The 26,038-nt window shown below is 42.6% G+C and overlaps 1 protein-coding gene across 7 annotated transcripts in view; it reads right to left on the reverse strand.

Moving 5' to 3' along the window:
• Positions 1-26,038, reverse strand: part of AFF2 (AF4/FMR2 family member 2) — a 488,228-nt gene that overhangs the window by 175,551 nt on the left and 286,639 nt on the right. The window lies entirely within an intron of this gene.

A 26,038-nucleotide genomic window follows, 5' to 3' on the forward strand; every position in this document is an offset into this window, starting at 1 on the left:
CATTCTGCAGTGTATTCATGAACTTCTGATTGAAGAACAGTTAATATTACATAAGCTGCAGACATAAGTCCTGAGGTAATGTAACTTCAATCAAACCGAAAAGATTTCACAAGTTACATGGTGCACTGAATTCCTCTTCCAATTTCATTTTAATCCGGTGAAACTCCTTTGCATCAAAAGATTTTGTGTTTATTTTAAAATATTGCTTCCAGGGGGAAAAAAGGAGGTCATATGGTCAAAATATTCAACCTAAAAAAGCAGTCTCACAAGTGAAAGAGCATAACTTAAATGATGTGGAACCTAAGGGTTTAATGTATGACTTGGTTGGCCCCATGTTAAACTCGGGGAAGGAGGCATGAGGAATATTAGAATGCAGGGGAAATAGTTTTAATGTTATGCAAATCTAATGACAGTGAGTAACCTGTTAAAATAGCTGATAATTAATGTTGATACAACCTTTCATTTATTCATTCAGCAATTCCTTGGCCACACTCTTGTCTTGAACTATTTATAACTTGCATGAGCTCAGATTTTGTTTACGCTACATAGGAAAGTTGTGTAAAATGCCTTTCCCATGTAATTTACATCAGATTGGTGTTTACCAATATGAAAGTTTCAAAGAAGAAGACATTTTTTTGAAATGTCATATTGGGAAAGGAGTGGAATTGGCATTAAGAACTCAGCTAAGAACTAAAAACTTCCAACAAACTTCTGGAAGTAGAAAGCGCAGATTAGTCTAGTCCTGAAAATTCAGAATCAAGTTTGGTGGACAGTATCAGACTATGGATAATCTCTTTGGTAGGACTAAAGGATTGTATTTTCATTAGGATAAACTACTCTTGAACAACTCCTCTGACTTTACTGGTGCACAATTGGCATTCAACAAGTAACACACCTTTCCTATCTCTGTCATATTGGAAACAAACATTTCAGGTTAAATGCAAATAGGATCTCATTCTTCACTTGTGTTTGAGCACCAGTAAACTCACATATCAACGGATCTACTTCCAATGTCATACCCTTTATCTAGGAACCCACTGTGGACTCTAGAGAGATTAAGCTAATGCTACTGTTTACTTCTGTGGACATAAATTGATTTTTCACTTACTTGCATGAAAACATCCTGTACACGTGCCTTGATCGATCGTTTTGATTGTGCACTACAGGGTGATAAGAGGAAAACTCTTATAAAGCCAGGAATGTCAATGACAGGACCCTTAGTACCTGCCTAATTCTATGAATGCTTTCAATTCTTCCAATGTCTCCTGTGGTGAATACTGTGTGGGAAGTGGGTCAGTCTGTACTAACAATTGCAAAGTTCCCATATATGGTGGAAAGAAGAGGCTTCCCACCATTAGAATCCAACCGTTGCATGCATTCAACCAAACCCTTCCAGGCTGCCAGTACGATGGATTTGTCAGCAAACAGCTTTCAGCCAAAACACCCATCTGGATGTGTAGCGTGAAGATTACATAACAATGAAGATAGACTGGCAGAAGTAGGGGTTAATACGGAGGAATAGTGCACTTCAGATGTCATGTCCTTCCAGTCATCATTGCATTTTTGTTGCTCATCTCTGTACTTTATCCGGTTTGGCTATGTCCTGACTAAACGGTGAGGGCCAGACACAGTACTTCAGTAGCAACTGCATGAGGGCTATTTCCCCCTTATATTTACATCCAAGAGCAGTTTTGCCCATTTCTGCAATGGTGTTGCACTGCAGTTAGTCTTCCACGTAGAGTCATCCCTGAACCTCTTTCAGACTCATTCCTTTCTAGCTGGCAGTTTATCCCTCAGTCAGTATCTGTGCTATTTATTTCCTCTCCTGAGGTGGATTGCTCTATATTTATGTGTAGGGAATTTTATGGCATTGCATACACCCCACTGGTCTAATGTCCCCTGGTCGCCGTCCAATCCAGTCTTCCTGTCTGTTTCCAGTTTCACTAAGATTTTGTCCCAAAAGGTCAAAGATGCCTAAAATAAATGTCAGGCTAATTTCAATAGCTAGGATTTTCCTGACTACCTTTAGTGCAAACAGGTTAAAACAGGTGCAACAAATGAACAAGAAGTGAATATTACTGCTTGGTGCTATTTCCTTCATGCGGTTATCACCAGTATATTTTAGGACTATGTGTTCGGGGTCTTCAGGAAATGGAATGGAGCCAAAATAGTGGTATTCAAATACATCCAAAGAAAGCTGACTCCCCTGGTATTCAGACATGTGTTATTATGTCTCAGGGTTAATTCCCCGGAGAGCCATTTATGGGTCTGAATTCATATACATATGCTGTCTTCTCAGAGTACCTCCAATCATGCAGGAGCTAAAATACAACGAGAAGACTATATTTCACAAACATCTCCCTGGGGCATTCAAAAGTCTGTGAAAAATACATATAAATACAATATAAAAACAAACAAACCAATTCATGCCTGCAGCACAAATAGAACAGCAGCCCCCATGCACACCCCTTACATACACGTTGCACTATGGAGAAGTTATGCCAATCTCTAAAGTTACTAAAGAATGTGAACAAGTTGCAATTACTGAACCAAATTCTAACATCTGTTCACCGGTGCAACCAGGCCTGAAGTCAGTGTGGTTGTGGCAGGGTAAGTTAGAGAAGAATCTAGCCTCTTTTCATGCACAAAGTGAGTTAACTAGGAAAACAATTCTCAGACCTGACTGTAGGCCTATTTAAACCAATAGAATGACTCCCACTGAATTCAATGGGCTCCTGAAAAGGCCCCTAGTTCAGATGTCGAAGCTGTCAACCGCAGGTAACTTTAATTTCCTACACAGAGCTAATGAGCCTAATATGCTCGTCTCCAATCATTTAAATAAAATGACAAGGTCCGTGCATATATATAAAAGAATAGCCCAAAATTCCAAAGGAATTACATGTTATTTATGGACACGGCTTGAAATAGTTTGGAAGTTCAGCAGCATGATAATACCAGATCAATCAACATACCAGCACACTGCCCAGCCTTAATCAAGTAGGCATTTGTAAAAGGTACAGCAATTTTCCTTGCACCCCAACCCCCAGCCTTGAGCTCCCTCCCACACCCCAACCCCCTCCCAGAGCCCACACCCCACACTCCCTCCCACACCCCAACCCCCTGCTCTAGCCCTGAGCCTCATCCCACACCCCAAACCCACATCCCCGGCCCCCAGCCGGAGCCCTCACGCCCCCCCCGCATGCTAGCCCCCAGCCATCAGCCCCCTCCACACCCCAAACTCCTCCTCCCCAGCCCCACACCAGAGCCTGCACCCCCAGCTGCACCCCACACCGCCCCAGCCTGGTGAAAATGAATGAATGTGGGGGAGAGTGAGCGATGAAGGGAGGGAGGGAGGCTCCGCAAGGTGCCCCCGCCCCGAGCCATGGCTCTGCGGCTCTCATTGGCTGAGAACTGCGGCCAATGGGAACTGTGGGGGTGGCGCCTGTGGACAAGGGCAGCCTGCAGAGCCCCCTGGCTGTCTCTGTGCCTAGGGGCCACAGGAACATACTGGCCGCTTCCGGGAGCCACCTGAGGTAAGCGCTGCCCCGAGCCTGCACCCCAAACCCCAGCCCTGAGCCCCCTCCCACACCCAAACTCCCTCCCAGAGGCCACACCCCTTCCCACACCCTACCCCCCTGCTTTAGCACTGAGCCCCATCCCACACCCCAAAACCCTCATCCCCGGTCCCACACCAGAGCCTGCACCCCCAGCCAGAGCCCTCAGCCCCCTCCGCACCCCAAACTCCTCAGCCCCAGCCCAGAGCCTGCACCCCATGCTGGAACCCGGCAACTTAATGGGGAACTGGTCCAAATTCAGGCATCAGTCTAGAAAACCTGGTTTTATCCTTGTTAAATATTAAAACTCTTCTGATGATCTGAACCGCCACTGGATGACACTTATCACACCTACATGGTGCTGAAGTAGCCCTTGTTTGACAGTATATAACAAAGAAATCTGAAATTGAATGGGATCTTTTTGCTACCTCCCTTTTAGTTACGTTTGTAATTAAAATGCGTTGATCTATTAATGCCAAGGGACACTGCTAAATGTGTTCTGTGCAGAAGTCATACTTTTCTTGAGCTTCTGAAATCTTTTAGATCTGTGCGCGCACTTACAGTATGTGTGCTTTAACTGCTCACTCAAATGAGACGATATCTAAGGATAACTCACTTCCATTCGATTTATAAATCACATTAATTAATTCTACATCTCCAGCAGTGTAGAGACCAAATTCTAATGCAAGATCTAATTAAAGAAAAGAAAAGGGGGGAAAAGCCCAATCACTAGAATTGAAACAGAGAAGTAACTGTTTAGCCTCAAATTAATGAGGCGCTATACTAAGCAAGAATTTCCATAAATCCCTAATGAGGATTTTAAACACATTAAAACTTCCTAATACAAAGTGTTTGCCTTCTTTTTATCCAATAACAAATAAGCCAATAATTTTCTGCCTGTAAATGACACTATTAACTGTCATGGCATGTTTTATTTGACAAACCCTCCATTCAAATACAGTAAAACCAATTAATTTGCCTGCTGTGAAATGTGTTTCTTGATAGCTTTTATATGATTTCTCTTCTCAAAGAAATGTAAATAGGAGGTCAACGTAGGTGCCTGATTTTGCTTAACAACATGCCACAATAGCTATAGATTGTCTAGTCAGTTTGCATTTCAAATGAATTGAAAGATAACCTCCATTTTCAGGTCATCAATCACATAATGGCCTCCTGATAAGTAAACAGTTACAGATTAATAGTTTTATTACTAGGGAAATGGTCACATATTTGAGATGTGATAGTTGCAAAATTACCACTTCATTCTCTTATAAGTAATGGGTTGCAGTCACACTGCTTAGCCTCTCTGACTTTGTTATCAACCTAGCTACCACCATATCTTCCCATCCAATGTCATTCAAAAAAAAATGCACCCTAGATCTTTGTGCTGAGGAAACTGTTCTTTAAAATTGGAGTTCAATTCCAATGCTTTTATCTGAAAACACGACAAGGTGTTCGCTTTTTTGTTGCTGTTGTCATCATTGCCAGAAAAATCGACAGAACAAATAAAAGATATTTCTGGGATTTTAAGGGTCCCATGGGACTTACTTAATAGATGCAATTAGGGGAGAAAGGCAACACCATGTTACCTCTGCCCCACAATTAAGGCATATCTGAATCTCTCAGTTCTCCCAAGGCCGTGTCACTTAGGAAGATCAGTCTGCAAAAAGTACACACTTGACATCGTGCACTTCATAAAAGTGCTTGCTGCTTTCAGTCTTTGCCCACTATGTGAACTATATTGCGTTGTAAATAGAAGGAAAAATAGAGGATAATGCATGGCACACTATGGTTTATGAGGCCTAACTGAATACCAATTAATCTTTACAACACATGTACGGTTCCATCAGCCCATGTATTGCATCATGGTTACATAGACTATGGTTTATTTACCTTAAAATGGAAACACAAAGAAGGAAAAGGAAATAAATAAAATGAAGATGCATACTACTGCTGAATTTTGACATCAAAGCCCACTTATTTAAATGGATGCTATAGATTACCACCAGAACAAGGTAATTCATGTATCACACCACTGACAGCTGATTTTCAAACCTGCACTCTCCTGCACATGCATATTTTTGATTTGCAATAAGCAAACAATCTGCAAACTAACTCTGAAGAGATCTGCCAAGTCCTTTTGGCATAAGCAAGGTGTGTTCATGGAAAGCAGGACTACGACAAATCAAAGATAGCGAAAATGCTTTACAACTCTATTAGCAGCAAGCTCAATCTCTGTTCCATATCATACCAGATTGTCATTTGAGCTGCAATCACTATTAATATCAGTGGAAGTTTCTGCTAGAATGATCTGGCCCTTTGCTACTTGGTTGGAATTTTTTAATATACGTATTTATTTACTTTCAGCGGATTAAGTAAATTAACAAAATCTGTCTTCTCTGCTCTTTAAACAGATTCCTTATTAACAGTTAAGATATTCAGTTGAAGCTCTTCTGACAAGTGTCTTAAAGTGATCGTTTCCCTGATCAACAGAAGTAACGACGGCATGCTCTTCTCAAACTCTCAGCTAATAAAAATGTAGGCATAAAACACTTAAAAATATTTAAGTGAAAATGTTGTATTATAGACAGTCAAATACCTGCATACTAATTTTGTAGTGGACTTTAGACTTCCTCGGTCAGACTCTTTTTCTCCATTATAGGTGGGTAAAAGCAGATGTAACTCCATTGAAATCAATGGAGATAGGAGAGTATGAAACTGACGTAAGCTTAATCAGAATCAGAATTGAGCTCCATAATCAAAGTCTGTACTGAGATCCAAATTTGCAGAATGCAGCCGTCTGGAATTAATTTGGTTGATAATATCTAAATGAAAACATATTTAGAAATGATTGTTTTAAAAAGATCTGAGATGATCTCTCACAAGAACAACTTTTACATCTCTCTCCTAATCGAGACTTTGGATTGGGCTAAAACCAGTTGACATCATTTCACTTGCGACCTTTTCAACTGTCAAAGCAGACAGATTTTTATCTTACAAGATTCAAGCCAAAGCCTCAAAGGTGCAGTGCCAGAGCATTAATCCATTTCACTAGACAGTCATTGAAATTATAATTCAAAGTTCAACTTACTTTAGCATTTTCTGCTGAAATACTTTTGGCAGCCCAGGGCAGAAAGTCGAAATCTGGTTTCCAATGGAGACCATTTCCAATGGTTTCTAAATGTTGGCAGCGAAAATTCCTTATTGTCAAAGAGATCAGCAGATGCCAGATTCCATTAATTTACTTTCTGTGACCGCTGCTCACTTCAAGAAACCTTTCTTTACCTAAGGATGCTGACCTGCTGCTGGACCCCATCAGAAACAGACAAGAAGAGACACTGATATATTAGGAGACTGGGGACACTTCAGGGAAATTTCCTACAGCAGCACTGGCAGATTCCACTACCTCCATTTATTCTGACTGATGCCATAAGCAGAAAAACAAGATTTGTAGAGAAGACACATAGCTGGAAACTGTAAAAGCGCCAAACTCCAGATAAATAAACCTACCCATATGTATTACACTATCAAGAGCAATTCAAGAGTCTAGAGAATCAGTCGGAGGCCTTTTCTCTTCACAAGCAGCTTGTCATAAAAGCAAGGGGGACTTTTGGACCTGAAATAACATCACTATTTAAACTAGCCAATTGGCAGCAAATCCTTTGTTATAACTCCTTTGCGTGGCCCAGAGGTCTTTGGGTAAGAAGTCACTAATAAATAATGATGTGTCATTAATTCATTTATCTCCATCTAAGCAAACACCAATGTGTACTTGTAAGACATGTTTCATTAAATCTGAAGTGTCTTCTTTCTTCATTTTACAGGTGATGCTGGCAAATAATACATGGCATCTTGTCCTCATTTCACAAGGGCTCTTTTTTCTTTAAGCGGCATCTAACACCTATTATGCAATAACATGCTAGTCTGTCAACATTTTAAAGACTACAGTTTTATCTGCTCTACAAATTATACTCCATCCCTATCTGTTCAAAGTTTCTTAAATCCCAAATGCAGAGATATTAGTCCCTTAATTCAAAACAATGAAAACAACACTGCGATGACGTACGAACAATGGAGAGAAAATGGAAATATGGAAACAGTGACAATAAGAGGTAAATATTCAGCATGACGCGTGGGGGGTTTAGTCGTGGGATACCCATTAACGTTAATGGGAGCTGAACAGTCATGTCACTACACAATGCACTGAAGGTTTACCACAAAGACTGCATTATCTAGGCGAATGCCGTGTTTCATTGAGAAGAAGGGATCTAATGTCTCTCTTCTCAGGGACAGACTGTTAATGGAAGCAGAAAAGTGGCAAGTATTATGGATCACACACCTCACCTATAAGAAATGCACCTCGGAAAAATCTGGATTGCACATTCCAAAGGGACACCAGGAAGTTACTAGTCATCTTCCTGCACCCTTAGAAAGCATTTTCTTGGCACTTACTGTTTCTGTCTCCTGACCTCGGTGTTAAAACCCCTTTCTGCAGCATAACCAGCTTGCTCTGCCTCATACTTGTCTATGTGCATGTGCGCCTCTCCCTCCCTCCTTTATTCCTTTTCATTTTAGATCTTACTGCCCAGGAAGAGTCAATGATCTAGAGACTGTTGCTAACTTTGTTTCCTACGTGCAGCACAAACCTTAAACTATAGTTCCATGTGCATCTCACCTGCTGAAGCAGCACATGCATCACTCTTCCTTTGGATTCAAGTTTCTGGGCTATTCCCTTCGATCTATAGTTTACCATGCTATATTTGACCCACACATATTGCCTGTGATCCAAAGTGCAACTCCCTCTCACATCCTTGGCTCAAGGGCACACTAAGTCCTTCAATAGGTAGTATGTAAGGAGACCCAAAGTTCTTTTTTTTTTCCATTTGAAGAACTTTATAATGTAAAATATTACAAAATAATTATGGAACAAGAGAAATGGGAGGAGATTTTGGGCCTATAGACTGGCTTTGCCACTGAATTGTTATGTGATCTCAAGGAAATCACTTGAATTTTCTGTGCCTTGGTTTCTCCATCTGTAAAACAGAGTGAATAGGATTTATCTACCTTGCGCGGGGTGGGGCGGGTAGAGATTGGGTTTGAGGTTTACTCCATTCAAGTGCTCTAAGACCCTATGATGGAAGATACTACATCGGAGTGACATCAGGGCCGGTGCAAGGATGTTTCGCGCCCTAGGCGAAACTTCCACCTTGCGCCCTCCCCTCCCCCTCGCGCCCCCGCCCTGAGCCACCCCCCCCCCACAGCAGCTCCCCCTCTCCGCTTAGGCGCCACAAGCCTGGGAGGTGCGAGAAGTGAAGCAGCGACGGCGTGATCGGGGAGGAGGCAGGGCAGGGGTGAGCTGGGGCGGGGAGTTCCCCTGCGTGCCCCCCCCACTACTTGCTGCAGGCGGCCCTCCCCGCGCTTCCCTGCCCCAGCTCCCTCCGCCTAAATGCCGGTGGCAACTGGTGTGGCCGAAGATCCGGCTGCCACAGTCACTGCCGAAGAAAATGGCGCCCCCCAAATCCTAGCGCCCTAGGCGACCGCCTAAGTTGCCTAAATGGTTGCACCGGCCCTGAGTGACATGCATCTATGAGGATTTACACAAATGGAGATTCCTGACTGGCTGGAAACATCAGTCCTCAGTAAATGGTCTGACCTTCCCCTCCCCCATTGTTTCCATTTTATAACTGAAATCAAGCCCGACAGACTGAGCATTGCAGGGGAATAACAGCTGTTTCGAGATGAGTTTGCAGCCTCATGCCCCACATCACACCCAGAAATGCAGTGCTGCCCTGCCTTTGTTCTTAAACACAAAGGGCCTCCAAGCACCTGTCTGCTGGCTGAACTAACAAGCCTGTGAGCTCCTTGTCAGCATGCCACTATCATCCAGGGAGGTCTCTTTTTAAACACACACATTTTAGTTATGTGGCAGCTAAACACAACACATGCAGGGTAGCTTAATCTGGAGTTTACCAAGCAAAGCAAGGCAGGTCATATCAGGCACATATGACTGCATGTCAGTGACAGAAACGGAGAAAGCACACAAAAAAAGACCAAATTGGGGACAGTCTTCTGTCACATGATCTACTCCCTCCTTTTGATTATAAGGCTGCAGGCAGCAGACACTACCTTTCTATGCAGTCCTGGGACCAGGCTAACATAAGAACGGTCATACCGGGTTAGACCAAAGGTCCATCTCCTCATATCATACCCTTCTGCACAATCAAAGCTAGCAAGCACTGGCAGTCCTGCACAGGCCCCGCAACCCACCGGCCAACCTGAGTTTCCACTGTGAAAGAAGAACTGGAGGGGGAGTAAACTCACCACCAGATATTTCTCCTACTACAACTCATCGATAGTCCTGTCTGCTAGCCTGGTCACCTAAGCACAAGCGTGGGAGCCAGAAACTCCTGCATTCTAGGGCTCCCTCTGACGCTTAAGATGTACCCACTCGGCCTTAGCAGTGGGATGCGAGACTCAATTTCCCTTCCACTTACAACTCAGAAGCCAGAAGAACATAAGAGTCCCTGGAGAGCTACATGGTCTCATTCCAATGCAAATAAATTAATGTTTGCAAATTACTATTAAATTCCATGAAATGAAATGAAGAGACCCTTAGAAAAGAACAAACTGCCAAATTCTGATTGGCTGGTACAAAATAAGTAGCCTTGTTTTAATTGGCTGAAAGGGAAAAGCTGTCATGTCCCGAAGGGCTGACAAGGAGAAATTGTTGGCATAATGATGCCTTCCCAGGTGATGAAGCTCCAAGACTTAATTCCATGTGTCAGTGCAAGATAACACAGTCTCATATGCATATGATCTCATCAGCCCTTCAGGAGACAGGATTTTACTTGACATTTTGTAATATTAGTTTGGAGACTTTCTTAATATATTTGAAAAATACACAAACAAGAAAAAGCAGTCTAATAAGCTAGAGACCACTTAAAGGACTAGCCAGTCATTATAATCACAGTAATAGTCTTATTAATTCTAGTGTAAAAATAGATAAATGACCAATAGTATTTGCATTATGCCACTAATATATGCACATCCTTCTGTGTCTCTCGCAGGTGTTCTCACATGTGTACATAGGTATGTGTTTTATATATCTATACGTGTGTGTGTGTGTGTGTGAAGATGACAGTCAGTCAGTTTAGCTAACACCTACCAGCTTGAGGACTAAGCCGATGAGGCTGAAAAATATCTGTATTGTTTCAGCCACCATTGCCAAAGTGTCCTCCTTGGACCCTGTCTGTGGTCTCCACCTTTCATATCAACTTCTGTCTAGAACATCTCTTAGGAATTTTTAGTTTCTTCCCTCCAGGCCCTCTGGCTTCTATAAAAAGAGAACGACCATTTTCTCTCCCATTCAAGAGCTTCTTGGCTACTCAAAAGGAGAGTGAGTCTCTGCTACTTTACCACTTCCCCGTTCTTTTGGGTTCTGCAAATCGGCTAAGGTGAAAGGGACATCTCTGCTTCACCTACCGTCATCTCTTTCCCTACTTGGGATGTCTCTGTTAATCTACCTCCATCACCCGCCAAGGCTCTGTTGTTTAAGTTCTCCTCCCCAGTGAGTAGCTCAATGCATGCCTCTCCTGTTACTCAGAGCTTTCCCAAGCAGCAGCAGAGTGAAACTGACCGGATTCTTGTCAGTTTCATGGCTAACCACAGGGTTCTGACCAGGGTAGTGAAAACTGACAAAGACACTGGTTAATTGTCATTCTGCTCTTGCTTGGGGCAGCTGCAAGAACCCAGGCTCGGAGCTGAGCATCTGCAGGCAGGAAGAGAGCTGTGCATCAGTCCACACTGGGTTCATGTACCAAAGGTTTTCTTTATAACTGTAGGCTTGGGCCCTAGTCTCAGTTATGCTATAGTATTCTGGCAGCATGGAGGGGGCTTACTGGAGGTATAAACTCCCTCCTGAGAGCACTGCTATTGAGAGAGTGTTCCTGGCTCCTGTACGGCCCACCCCTCCTCCCATCATGGCATTGGGAGCGTGGTTGGAGGGCACCGCACCAGAGCTGTTCTCTGCTACCCAGGGCTCACAGTTCAAACTTGCACTGGGGGCCAGTTAGGCCTCTACCCAGTCCCAGAACATGGGGAGTGCACAGGTGGGTTAAAGCCTGCTATGTCCTGCTGGGACCCAAATGTGGGACCAGAGCAACTGACAATTGGGCCTTTTTTTTTTTTTTTTTAAACATGCAAGGTTAGCTTCTGCAGTGCTTGATAGCATGCACACAGGAAAGCTCCCTATCCCCCCAGGCAAGTGGAATTTTCAAGCCCTAGGTAGACGTGTGTGTGTGTGTGTGTGTGTGTGTGTGTGTGTGTGTGTGTGTGTGTGTGTGTGTGTGTGTGTGTGTGTGTGTAAACAAACACTTCATAAGATTATACTCCTTACACACCCATACTGATAATAAATTATTCCCATAAATGATATTACTCTAAGAAAACAATCAGGATGCACATAAAGGCACAAGCTATAAAATAGGATGTAAATCAGTATTTAAAAAAACAAGTAAAAATGAAGCTGTTTACTCCTAGAGGATCTACACTGCTCTAACGTTACAGCAATACCCTCCAGTAGTGAATTTGCTGCAGGAAGTAACTGAGAGCAGTTCAGCAGATGAAACAAAGAGGACCTAATTACCATGCGAAGCACAACATCCTTCAGATGTGATGAGAAACGTGACTGCATGAAAAACTGGTCCTGGGGAAATTTCAAAATATGACCACCCAAGCATAAAAGAAGAGAGTGGTGAAAACCAGGAAAACTGAAATACAAAGCTACAGCTTTTCTATGCATAGAATGTTAGTTTAAACATATGCACAGAGAGTGATATATATATTTTATATTATATATTACATTGATACATTATATTATATATAAGAGATAGGGAGAACTGTTTGTGGGTTGAAAGGCATAGATATATATAATCTTTCAACAGACACAGTTCTGTATTAATAACATTTTGCAGAAATTACTGGTACTTTTTTCCATCCAGCTTCTTAAAGAACGAACAAACAAACCCTTAACCGACCGTCTTGGAAATTCAGAGCTACTCCTTTCATCTTTATCATGCTTGGTCATTTAATATTCATCTCTGCCTACAATTCTACAGTTTGAATGTAAATATTTTATGAATTACAGGGTGTAAATTGTTTGGGTTTTTTAAGATAAGGAACACACTAGTTATACACTGAAATTTCCTTGGAGTGACAGGTTGGGGAAGACTCTAGGCTTGGTTCACCTTTGTAAGTGCAGGAAGCAAGAAATCTGTGGTGAGGCTCAAGCAGGGATTCAGTCTATGTGGTGGCAATGTTCTGGTAACCCTGCCACTCTCCTCCAGGATAGGGCTGGCTTTAACCATGGCTGGGACTCCCTAAAAGCCCCTTGCCAGTAAAGGCTTCCCAGGAGATGTGCTGATGCCTCCACAGCAAGCCTCACCCACTTTATCGAACAGAGATTGCAGGATGCTCATACCACTGTCTGCTGCGACAGATGGATTTGCCACCGCCAGGGCAGCACTCTGTGTTCTGCCAGTGAAGCAGATCAGGCCCACTGGCAGCACACTGCACACCCCAAAGATGCGTTGAGGTGCTCCATTCAGACGTGTACATGCAGCATTCTGAGAAACACGCGTCATACTGTTTCGTAAATTTTATTGACCAGTGCAACGTATTGCCCTGACGAGATTACAACTACTAAATTTTGGCATCACCTTGGCACCTTTTTTGCTAGTGAACCGGACCAAAATAGATGTAAATGTATTCATGTATTCCCCAGGCCTGGGGCGGGAGAGGGGATGCTAATGATGTACCTTTAAAGGGTTCTGTTATGCTGCTTAAACTGTGCAAGAACTGAGAAATGGAGTTTGCAAATTCCTCTGAACAGATCAATACTGCTCTCCAGCTCAAGATTCCCTTTATGGATGACAGTCACTCACTGCAGTGATTAGAGGTTCTACATCTCTTAATCACTACAAACATGACAACTACACCTTATCTAAAGCTCTGTGATTTACAGGAATTGATGCCATATTGTAAGTGTGTTAGTGCCAGGAGGGCTTTGGGGTGTAACCCAAATAACGTGAATTTAAAATCTTATTGTGGCTGTAACTTAAACTGACAAAGAAAATAGGAAATTCGAGTGCAGTGCTGATTTAAACCCAACAGCCTTTCTGCCCTGCTTCCCTCTAATCTCTCCTTCCTCTGGGTGTATTCTCCCCTCCCGGCAGCAAGCCATACCATACGGAAATTGAATGCAGACACAGCTACTGAACCTAAAAAGAGGAGGGACCTCTGAGGAGGCAGGAAAGGGTTGTCACATGTATATACTGACAGCTACGCCCCCTAAGAAGGGAGCATTGGGCATAACATCCTTCTCCTCTTGCCCTATATTAGCTCCTGCTAACGTGAAAGGGGGCGGAGGGCAGCAGCTTGGAAGGCATCAGCCTTGTTTGAATTTTCTGGATTGTTACCAGTTTGTATTACCGCTGATAGTTTGCAAAACCTTTTTCCTTTTTATTCAGTAGAAAACACTATTTCAAGCTCTGGAAGTGAGAGGTGGTGTCAGCTAGTGGATAGGAATGAGAGGAGTTGGGGTCTAGGGAGTCCTGCATTCTGGCTGTGTCACTGACTCAGTGAGCAGCTTTGCAAAAATCACATCAACTTTTTTATTTCTCTGTATTTCTAAGTGTGGTTACAACATGTCTGAGGCCATATTCTGCCCCGAGCTAACCCCACTTGGGTCCCTGGGTTTACACTGGGTATAACTCAGGGCAGAACTTGGTCTGTTATTTGTAGGGAGGTGTGAACCAGTTCAGGTTAGTAAAAACTGACCTGAATCATTGCCCAAATATTGGATGATCCAGTAATGAACATTTATTGGGGACCAGAAAAGGTTGGCTGGCTTTGCTGTATGGACCAGACCATGCCCCGGCATGGTGATGCCTGTCTAAGTTTCACAAGCGTCCCCTCGCAGAATTTCCTCTGGGCTCTTCCATCCCAGAGGAAGAAAGGTTTGGTCCTTGCAGAAGAAAACAGAAGCCCAGCCCATAAACTCCACAAGTACCCTGGAATCTCAGTGATGAGTCCGTCCCTCCACGTGGAAGCTCTGTGTCCACACAATAGTTCTGGCCTCAAGGAGGAGCTACACTTCCAAGGACTCCCCTGGCACATTTCTTTTGTGATGGGGGATGCCCAGAAACGCAATACTGGGAAGAGGAGGCAATGGTGTTAGTCCCTGTCCACGCTGGTCATCCCATAGTATGCCCACTGCCTGCCTCTGCCCCCCAATATGGGTCTCCAAGCCCGTGAAGCACCATCCGCAGGTCCAGGAGAAGGTAGGTGTGTTGCTGAGGCAGCGGCTGACCCCACACTTCTCTGCATGGGAAGAAAGGGATCCCTATTTTTCAATGCCACATGGAGCATTTGGCTTCTCTGCCCTCTTAGCTCTCCCAGCTCTCCTAGCTGGGAATTAAAAAATCCAGGCCCTATTTTTCTCTTCAGATGTCCCTATTTATAGCTTTGGAATGATGGCAAGTATGCCTCTGGCACCAGATCTGGCACACCTCGCATTCATCCAAGCAGCGGGCAGGCCTGGCACAGCCTCTAGCAGGGCTTTAAATACAAACAATAGGCCCAAAGAGACCAATGCTCATTTGTGACATGAGGGAGCGGGGTGGGGGTTGCAGTGCTGCCAGAGAGAAGGAGTAAAACCAAACCTGGGGGAGAGGGGTAAAGGGAAGGTCACTGTTGCAGGCGGGAGGGGGAGTAATACCTGACAAAGAAAGGAAGAGCCAGGATAAGAACATAAGAATGGCCAAACTGGGTCAGACCAAAGGTCCATCTAGCCCAGTATCCTGTCTACCGACAGTGGCCAATGCTAAGTGTCCCAGAAGAAGGGAACCTAACACAGGTAACGATCAAGTGATCTCTCTGCTGCCATCCATCTCCACCCTCCGGCAAACAGAGGCTAGGGACACCATTCCTTACCCATCCTGGCTAATAGCCATTAATGGGCTTAACCTCCATGAATTTATCTGGTTCTCTTTTAAACCCTGTTATAGTCCTAGTTTTCACAACCTCCTCAGGCGAGGAGTTCCACAAGTTGACTGTGCGCTGTGTGAAGAAGAAATTCCTTTTATTTGTTTTAAACCTGCTGCCCGTTAATTTCATTTGGTGGCCCCTAGTAGTATCTAGTAGACAGTAACTATGGGCTTGATGCAGGGATCACTGAGTGAAACCCTATGGTGTTATGCCGGTCAGACTTGATGACCGTGGTCTTGTCTGGCCTTACAATCTGTTAATCTATAACTGTGGAAGAGGGAAGTGGGGTTCTAACTGGGCAGAGCACAATGCCCTTGTGGGGAGACCCAGGTTTGTTGTTACTGGCGATTGCCAATGCCTCCACTGTGCAAGATACCTGGAAAGAGACCTGCATGCTTCCTCCATTGCTCAAGACGTTATATCTTGATATTGACAGTCTGGCCAGCTATCCGCTAGTTTGGGGGCTTCTCCTGGTGGGTAAGGTTACTGAGACCATTGTGGTGAGGTAACTCACTGCACGCAGCTGCCTCAAAGCTGCTTGACCCTGGTCGGACTGGGTGTGGAACTGGCTTTGTTGCACTGGTTGATGGGCTCAGCCTAGCAAGGAACCACACGATTTGACTGACCTGTATATTTAGCTTGGTAACACTTAGAGAGTTGGCAGGGTGCTCAGAGCGGGTGTGTGGGCACTGCTTATTGTTCTAAATGCAAAGCCAATAAATAAACCACATCTTTTTAAAACCAGACATTTTGTTTCTTTGAAGCCCCGAAGACCGCACGGCCTATTGAGTTGCACTTCTAGAATAAGTGCTATCTAGTCACCACTGCATGAATGGCACAAGTGCCACTACCGTGCTTTGGCAGACTAATTTCAAGGGATGTTGTGTTACGGGGATGTTTTTCTGTTTGCAATCACAACACTACTTCACTGCAGTTTGACCAAAAAACCAAGTACACCCTCCAAGGCAGTATGCTGTGACCCTGCTGTATGAGCATACTATCCCGTCCTGTCATCTCTGTGCTCTATTGTCAAGTACCAATTGTGCCTCTAGGCAAAGATTTAGGAAACGTGTTTTAGGCAGCTGCTGTATCCTTTCCAACACAGATCTTCTGCTTCTTTATATAGCGCCCCGGAATAACCAACTGTTGTTATTACAGTAAAATAGTGCTGGTTCTAATTACAGTATTATTGATGTATCTTCCTATTAGAGTTTCTTTTGTCACTGGTTCTTTTGTAGATTTATTTGCTCAAAACATAACAGTGGAACTCAGAGGCAGCATGGTGTTTTCACTGAGCCACTGTTCTCTTTTCAGCCTGTTTTACAGCTTGGTTGACAAAGGCGGAGTTGATCATATATCTTGTCCACGATCAGTTCTCAACTCAGACCTCGGAACTCACTCTTAAAGGGAGTTGTTCTTGTTACTTTCAGTGGGTTAACTCTCCCACAACAATCTCAAGGCGCCCAATCGAAAGCCTATCAAAGTCAGATCTAGCCCAAAGGACATTTACCACTATTCCTGATCATCAGCAGGCCATGTTAGAAAACTCAGGTGGATATTTTAGTACAACCAGGCAGGGGGGCTGGAACAATTTGTATAGTGGGGGTGCTGCGAGCCATTGAACCAAACTGTAAACCCCATCTACAATGGTAACCACTTCAAACTAGGGGGTGCTGCAGCACCCCCCGCATCCCTAGTTCCAGCACCTATGCTTCATCTTCAAGGAGATGCCCAGGACTTAAAACGTAGTAAGACAACAAAATTACTATCTGTGCTGTCCCTCCTGGTCAGTTCTCTGATTGGTGCCAGAGGGGGGGGAATTGTAGCTGCCTTCCCACAGCCCAGGCCAGTGGGTGAATAAACAATTTAATGTTCCTACACAGTTAGTCAATTAACCTTCGAGGACACAGTGACTCATATATTAAAAGGGAAAAGTGACTGTGTCAACCTAAATAGGAAAATACACAGCTGTGGAAAGCACACTGTACTCCACAGGTGACAACAGCAACAGATACAACACCACCACAAGATACCAGCTCATCACACTAATAGTGTCAGTGACCCATTAAGCAACTAGGCATATTTTTAGGAGCCTCGTAGTATCAGGTTGTAGCCTTAAATACTTGAGACAAGCCATCTGAAAATAAAGAAGAAGCTGGATGATTCATCCTAGACGCAGTGAGCGCATTCAGTTTGAGAACATGCCCTCTAAATGACTAGGATTATCACTAGCATTTGTTGAGATTAAACCTGAAAGTCGTCTTTTTGCTTTGTTTTGGGACACTCTACTGGAATGCAGAGAGGAGTAAAAGGAAGCCTTAAGGGAAGTAAGGACACTGAAGGTTTGCCTCATGTTTCGACTGGTTTCCCCTCAGACTGTGCCTCTAGTTTAGGATACTCATCATCTACTCAGACATAAGAACTGGGTGCTCAGAACAAACCAGGCCACCATACAATTTAGGCCATTCTCTGAAACTCTTCCTCTGCAAATGACATCCTGTTGCCAACCATAGTTGTGTGTGAAACACTGATTTCATTCCTAGGATAGAGGGAAAGCCTGAAGGCATGGTAGTTCCAACATCGCAGACATGTAGGATGGAGGCACCTACAGACTGAGGGACTAGAGAGGACACACCTGGTTTTCTCCAGGTTGGTCAGAGAAAGTGGTGGAATCAGAAACTGAATCCAGCGGGCAGAACTTCAGTTGGTTTAAAATGTCAGAGCTCCACTGACTTCAGGCTCTTCCCCCAGAAGTCCTGCATTCCAGTCCTCTGCTCTGACTGTTCAAGATCAATGTCACTTACAGGTTAGGCTCTTTTTCCCCCAGACTCAGATGGCTTCTTTGTACACCCCTGAGATCAAATCAATTGTTTTTCCCCTCCAACCACCTGACCAAAGTCATTCTAAAGGGACGGAAAGCAGAAACTCAGATAAAAGAAAGGACAACATTTTTCACTGTTATCTGTTTGTTGAACATGATAAACAAGGAATGAAGGCTGAAATAAGGATCATTCTTAATAATTCAGGTTTACTTAAGAGCAATGATTTTAAATGCTCCCTTTGTCTTGGTTTATGAGATTGGGGAGATGAGTTTAGATGGAAGATGAACCTGCAAGTCTCCACAACAAGAGCACTTATCACAGAAATGCCACTTCCTTGATAATATCTAGGAAAACTATTATTTTGGAACATGATTGCATTTTTCAGCTACCTCAATACCATTTTTACTGTTCTGCTGCATGAAAAATCACCTAACCTGTTGGAATGAATTCCTTGACCCACACATAGCCACATTAAAGGGTGTAATTTAATGCAATCTAACTAAATTAGCACCAATTAGACAGGCTAAATTAAAGGGCATGTCACTAATAAATTTTATGCTAAACATATTACTGATAATAAGCTCACTAAAACTTGCATAATGAAATAAAGTATTCTTTTTAACACTGTTCAGTCTAAATATGAATATATAAAAGTCATGAAGTAATGAGCTACAGTATGCTAATTCCCAGATGGCTTTCGGGATGACATCACAGCAATATGCTAATGAAGTGATCAATGTGGTGTTTAAAAACAACGGACCGAATCCTGCAGTCAAGCACAGACTCAGGCCAAATTCCTCTTGAAGTCCACGGCCCTGATCCTGCAAACACTTATGCACATGAGTAGCTCCTCTGAACAAAGCGAGCCAGCTCATACACATACATTTAACCTCCTGCCACCGCGCTTGCTTAGGGAGCTTTGCTTGAGGACTGCAGGATGTCACCCGACTTGCACTAAAATCATTTTAGAATGTTTTCATGGAAGTCTTTTTCTAAAGAATATTTTTAAAACACTAATTCGTCAAATAATTACTGAACCGACAGTGTGTGACATTTTACATACCCTTTGTAAGTGTCACTTGCTGAAGTATCCCATGCACTGAAAGACTGAAGGCCTGATGTCCATATCCATATGTATTCACGCCTTTAAAAATGTTTGGGTTGATGCAAGGTTGGTGACTCGGGCAAGAGCTTATTTTTTGAGAATCTGTTGGTCTAATAATTGGTACATATGGTTGTCTGCATTCTAAGTGTGCCCAATAAGCACTGGGCAGACTTTGGAAAGGTGCAAATGAGCCATCTGTGACTCCCTGATCCTCGGATTACTTCTTATCCTCAAAGTTGCTCAGAAAACACGCTGGATGCCAATGGCTCCCAAGGGCTGTTCTGGCAGCCAGGGACTGTCAGGGCACAGGGCTTCTGGCCACTCCCCCTGCACTGGGGGCTGGAGGCAAAGTAAAGCCACTATGCTGGCTCTATGCCACCCAGTGAATCCCCCACACCAGTCCTCGGCTGGATAGATAGGCAGAAGCCTGGCACAAAGAGGTCAAAACCTGGTGGAGAATCTGGGGCCATCTCTCTAATTATCTCTCAGATATTGGCAAATAAAGTAAATGGTTATAGGTAGAATGATAGCAACATCTGTATTAAGATTGACTAATAATAATAATACCCATAATAATACTAAGATTGTGCTTTGATAGCATCTTTTTCTGTATTCAAATATTAATTAGAGTCCTTATTCACATAAATAATCCTTACTCACACAGGTAGTCTCACTGAATTGAACGAACGTATGTGTTTAAATAACTTAGCAGGAGTATGCCCTTAGCCCACAATTCCCCTCCTTCACCCCTTCTAAAAGGCAAAAAATACTTCTCTCAGCAAGAATGCAGCCACTGTTTTAACAGGACAGAACATAAGATTGGCCCTACTGGGTCAGACCAAAGGTCCATCTAGCCCAGTATCCTGTCTTCCAACAGTGGCCAGTGCCAGGTGCCCCAGAGGGAATGAACAGAACAGGTAATCATCAAGTGATCCATCCCCTGTCACTCATTCCCAGCTTCTGGCAAACAGAGCCTAGGGACACTATCCCTGCCCATCCTGGCTAATAGCCATTGATGGACCTATCCTCCATGAATTTATCTAGTTCTTTTTTGAACCCTGTTATGGTCTTGGCCTTCATGACCTCCTCTGACAAGGAGTTCCACAGGTTGACTGTGCGTTGTGTGAAGAAATACTTCCTGTTATTTGTTTTAAACCTGCTGCCTGTTAAAACAAATAAAAGGGCAACACTGAACACCAGTTGAAGGCCCTAATCCTGCAAAGTTCTCCACTAGCATTGCCCCTTGCATGCTTGCCAATTTCCAATGGTAATTTTAATTGACCTCAGTTACATTCTGTACAGGTGCAGGGATCTGAACTATGGGATCCCGATGCACGTTTGGGGCTTACTGCAGAAAGAAGGGCATGATGTCCAATTGAAACTACAGAGGGAATTTAGGTAGGCCAGATGTAACCATCTTAACTAGAAATTGACCAGGCTGCTGGATTTGACACTCCTGCTCTTAAGAAAAGTGCCAGAGGAGATTTTACACTGTTCTACATCTCATCAGAAAGGTACAGGATACAGAATACAATTTTTAATAAATACATCCCCCCCGCAAAAAATGGGGAGGATTTCCTGGAATCCTTCCAAGCCATAAAATAATAACATAATTAGGTTGTATAGCATACATTAAAAATCCTCTTTAAAAGTGCTAAGTGAACGTGCAAACTAGGCCCTTTCTGCTTTCATATCTCAGCTGTTCAAAACTGTTTTCAAAATATCTACATCAACCATATTATGTCTAAAACAACATGCCAACTTTTTAATCAAAGCCACCTTTTCGTTTTACTTGTACAACAGCAACTTGGCACCTGAAATTGGTAAACTTCTGTACACGCATATTTTTCTCCTTGAATAATTGAAAAATAGCTGAGCCAACCTGGTGTGCAATTTGGGGGGAAATGTTGACTTTTAGTTAAAAAAAAAAAGGAGATAAAAAGTAGATGCCTTTTTTTTTTAAATAATCAAGTTCTAAATTCCAGAGTTTAAGCATTTTGTCACTTTCAGTCTGAGCCAGATCCTCAGCTGGTATACACTGGCTTAGCGTTATTGATTTCAATGGAGCTTTGCTGATTTAAAGCATCTGAGGATTTGGCCTCATATTTCAAAGAGCCCTAAATGCCCCAATATCATTCTGTAACACTGTCCGTGGCTGCGCACTGTGCTGCACAGAACTCAGCAATCAAAGCTACCAGTCAGCTCAGCATTCTTAATAAATCTAAGGCAGCCTTCTAAATACACTTCTTCAATTGAATTTCAAAAACAATACATGAATGATTTATTCTTTTAAAAAATTATCAGTTTGGTTCATTACCCTATAACTGTACAAAAGCAGGAGTCAATTACATTGCCACATCAGATGTGTGTAAAGATAATTACCCTGAAAAGAAGATGTAAAGATGTCCATAAAGGCAGTGAAATGTGACCTATTAAATCGAGCTGTAGCCTATTATGGGTCAAAAAACACATTTGTAGGGCCAACAGTCTCATGGCAATGGCCAATCTAGCATGAATTCTGCAGGTGTCTTTTTAAATCTGTCCTTTTCAGTTTCTGTTTTTACACTCTCCCTCTTTATCTTACCTGCCTGTGCTCACACCAAGCGTTTGCATCCAAAATGACATTTCAGAATAAAGACAATACAGCACATCAAAGTTAAAATAGCATATAAGGCAGAGAGTGAGCACCAGAAGAATCTACACAGAACGATGCATCCATTCTATTTTCTTGAGTATTGCACAATGGATCACACTATCCTCTTACAGAGAGATCCAGATCCTCAGCTCCACTGAAGTCTATGACCCAGCACAGGATTTAGCCCCGTTATTTAGCTTTACGTTGTAACAGGGGTCTTGTCTGTTTACTTTTACTGGAAGTTGAATACGGTCTCGTTGACAAACTGGTCTGTGAAGCTAGCCAATACTAACTCTAGTGTGTAAAGAAGAGTTAAATTAGAAATTCTGAGTAACTGCCTGTGATTGATCAAAGCCACTCCACTTTTCAGTAAGTAGCTCTAATATTTACCTGATTAAGATGATCTTTTTTCCTTTTTCTACACGCACTGAAAGAAATGGGTTCAAATAATCGTGCTTTATGTGGCATGTTACAATGCATGGGTATTATTTTGCATTTTCAAAATGCTTGTCCTCCATGCAAAATGCTTGGGCCTGAGTCTGCTTTCACTTGTAACTCCTGATTTGCAGTAGGAATTGAACCGAAGTCAATGAAGTAATACAGAGGCAATTCCAGTGTGAAAGAGACCAGTTTCAGATTCACACATATAAAGAAAAGCTTTGCATTACCATTAGGTGTTTATAATGGGGTGTTTAGAACTGACACGGAAACACCTACAGCTTGTAAGTGACTTCACTGAAGATCGCAGTAAGATTATTGTGCACTTATGACTCATTGAGCCAAATTTTCAGTGGACATAAACAAACATAGCTCTATTCACTTTAATGGAGCTATTCCAATTGAGCTCAATTTAAGTCACTGGAGTTAAGCTGGTGTAACAGCCATGTAAGAAGGAAGAGGATCAGGTCCATAGTATTACATTTTATCTTTCAATGCATGTATGGTGTCAAAACATGATTTAACCAGGTTATCTGTAGGGAGGAAAAGACAATACAATGTTTAATAAATGAAGCTTTGAATAGTGACTTTCAACTTAGAGTGTAAAAGGTATTACAAGTAATGCTACCAGTATACCTCTCTCCTCCTCTGAGCTCTTGTATTTTTATGCTTATTGATAATACTTCATACTCCTTTCTATCCTTCAGTCTGCCCTTTAACTGTTCTAAAAGGAAATATGTAGATGACTAGTGATGTTACAATCTTCTGACTGAATCTGAATTCAAACCAAGGTTAGCTACAGTCCTGTGTGCATCAGGTATATGCGTGCACAGCTCACATTCGGGGGATTCACATCATCTATCACTTTTGCTTGTTTTGAATTAACCAGTATGTTGCTTGCTTCAAAAGAAGCTGAGATGCCTCCTGCCCAGTGCAGGGAAAATTTAAAGTATTGGTCAGTAACATAAAATCACTCTGCAGTGGTATATGTGGAGATAAATTGCTCACCTGTCTGTCTTCATTTGTAAGACATCAGGTTCCATGTTAGACATTGTTCCTAATTATCCCAGAGGTGAGAATGTTGGGCAAACACTAACTAAATCAACAAAAAATCTTTTCCAAGGAAACAACAATTTGCGTAACTGATAAAACATTCATAAACGTAGTACTGGGCAATGAAGCATATATGGTTTCTATTCTTTCTATTTCTATCTATAAGTAAAATATCTTTATTTTAGCCACTGCAATGAAAACACTGCTCTCTCCACTCCCTCTTTCTCTTAATGTAGTTTGGAGAAGCAATAGGGTATAGGATCTTCTCCTACATACATCTCCCCACCCCCCTTAAAGGATTTATTCCTTTTGTTCCACAAAACAATAGGTAGCATCCAAGCAGAAGTAACTTTTCTTAAAGGAATTCTGATTGTTCTAATTTTTATATACTTTGATTCAACTTGCGAACAACACGTTGTTGCCAGCCCTCGTGATTTCACCCTGAATACTGCAATAGTTGGTGTTTTACTTAATGAGCAGCTCCCCAAGTCAGGTGGTTACATGAGAATCTCAGCTGTCACTTTTAAAAAAAAATGCTAAGATTCTAATCCTCGTGGTGGTGGAGAAAATCTTGAAATGGCAAACCCTACCCTAAAGGCTCAAGAGACAAGAAGGGAAATCAGAAGACCCTAAAATGTATACTTTTTAAGCCAATCTCATGATTTCTTTCATGGTTTTGGAATGCTCGGGATTGGCAATCCTGCAACTGTATTAGCAAATTCTAAAAAGTCCAACACAAAAGGAAAGCGTACCTGTGTTTCAAACCTGCCTTAATTCATAGGATGGGCATGAGGTGTAGGACTTGCTGGAGCCCTCGGCATAATTAACAGTTGCCGTGTAGACTTATCCTGAGTGGAGAATCAAGCCCCTAGGGTATAATATTGTCACTGCTTCTCGGGCATCGTTGGCTTATGTACGGATCAACAGCTGGATCTTCCAATTCTACTGTATCAGTTTTTTAGCGACATAACTAGCTTATAAAAATTCCTCTATGACTTGCCGATATTTATTAAGTAACTTATAGTTCTGATCCCTAAATATTCCACTTGTCCTGCAAGAGGTTGTCCCTGCAAGGTGAATTCTATTGAAAACAAAGAGTCAGTTACTTTACCAGATGTCAATTGGGGTACCTCTATTAACTTCAATGGAGCTATGCCAGTTTACCCTAGCTGAAAACATGGTTTGAGGCCTATAAAGAATTACTGCCTTCTAGAAGGAGAGGTTGACTTTTAAAATTTCCCCTAAATAAGACAGTGCTAGTGTCCAGAGAGATACCAGTGCCAAGAATCAGATATCTCAGCTCTGCGCAGTACCTCATTCCAAAATCTATTAACATAATCCTTAATTTGATTTGCAAAATACTGCAACACAGATCCATATAATTTTGCCTAAAGGGATACAGTCAGGATTTTTGGATATTAAATTAACCTGATATTTGTACTATACTAGTGGTTTTCAACCTTTTTTCATTTGCAAACCCCTAAAAAATTTCAAATGGAGGTACAGACCCCTTTGGAAACCTTGGACATTGTCTGTGGACCCCAGGGGTTTATGGACAACAGCTTGAAAACCACTGTCCTTTACTACAAGTAGAAAATGTTGTACATTCACACCAGCTTACTATGCTGTAGTTTACCATGCAGTGCATGCATAGTGAATCTGGACAGGTGTGGAAAGGGGTGTTCTGGTTTTTTAAATCTAGCTCTGTAGCCATGATTGGCTAAAAAAACTCCATAATTTGTTAGAATCCTTAGAAAACATCTCAAAATATGGGACCTGGCAAGGTTAACTTAAAGAGCCAACAGCCTTGAGAATCATTTTTTAAGGAAAAATAGGAACTCACCAGACCATTTTGCCCAATGAGCTCTTTTACTTAAGTAAAAATCTATCAATAGTGTCATTCTTTAACCTAAGGAGGCTTGTGGTTTAGCACATTTCAATGTGCATTTTTAAGAGCATTATGTCTTTGTCTGTACACATTTTGAAATATGCTTATTACTTACCAAGTCATCCAATATTACTCAGACCTCTGCTATTGGACTCTCCCAGTGGATTACATTTTGTAAAAATCTTGGCCCAGATTGTTTGCTACAATGAGCTTCCCATAGGACAGGAGAGGCCAAGGAGCTGGGCTGCACCTCCCTAATTCTCCAGTCAAATCTGTGCTGCCTCACAGCCGCTCTAACATCCACTAACTGGCTACACTACCTAGGTCACCATACGCCAGGTGATGTTAGCCAATGCACAACTCTCTTTGGTCACAACCCCTCCATACCCCTGTCCTGGGGCCAACTATATACAGAACGGGGATAAGTCATGGCCAATTACACCAGTTCGGTGAGCTGAGAGCTTCCCCATGCGGAGGGAAGGACCAGCTGCTTTCCAG

This window comes from Mauremys reevesii, linkage group 9, assembly GCF_016161935.1.
Source record: "Mauremys reevesii isolate NIE-2019 linkage group 9, ASM1616193v1, whole genome shotgun sequence".
Taxonomy (NCBI): domain Eukaryota; kingdom Metazoa; phylum Chordata; order Testudines; family Geoemydidae; genus Mauremys; species Mauremys reevesii.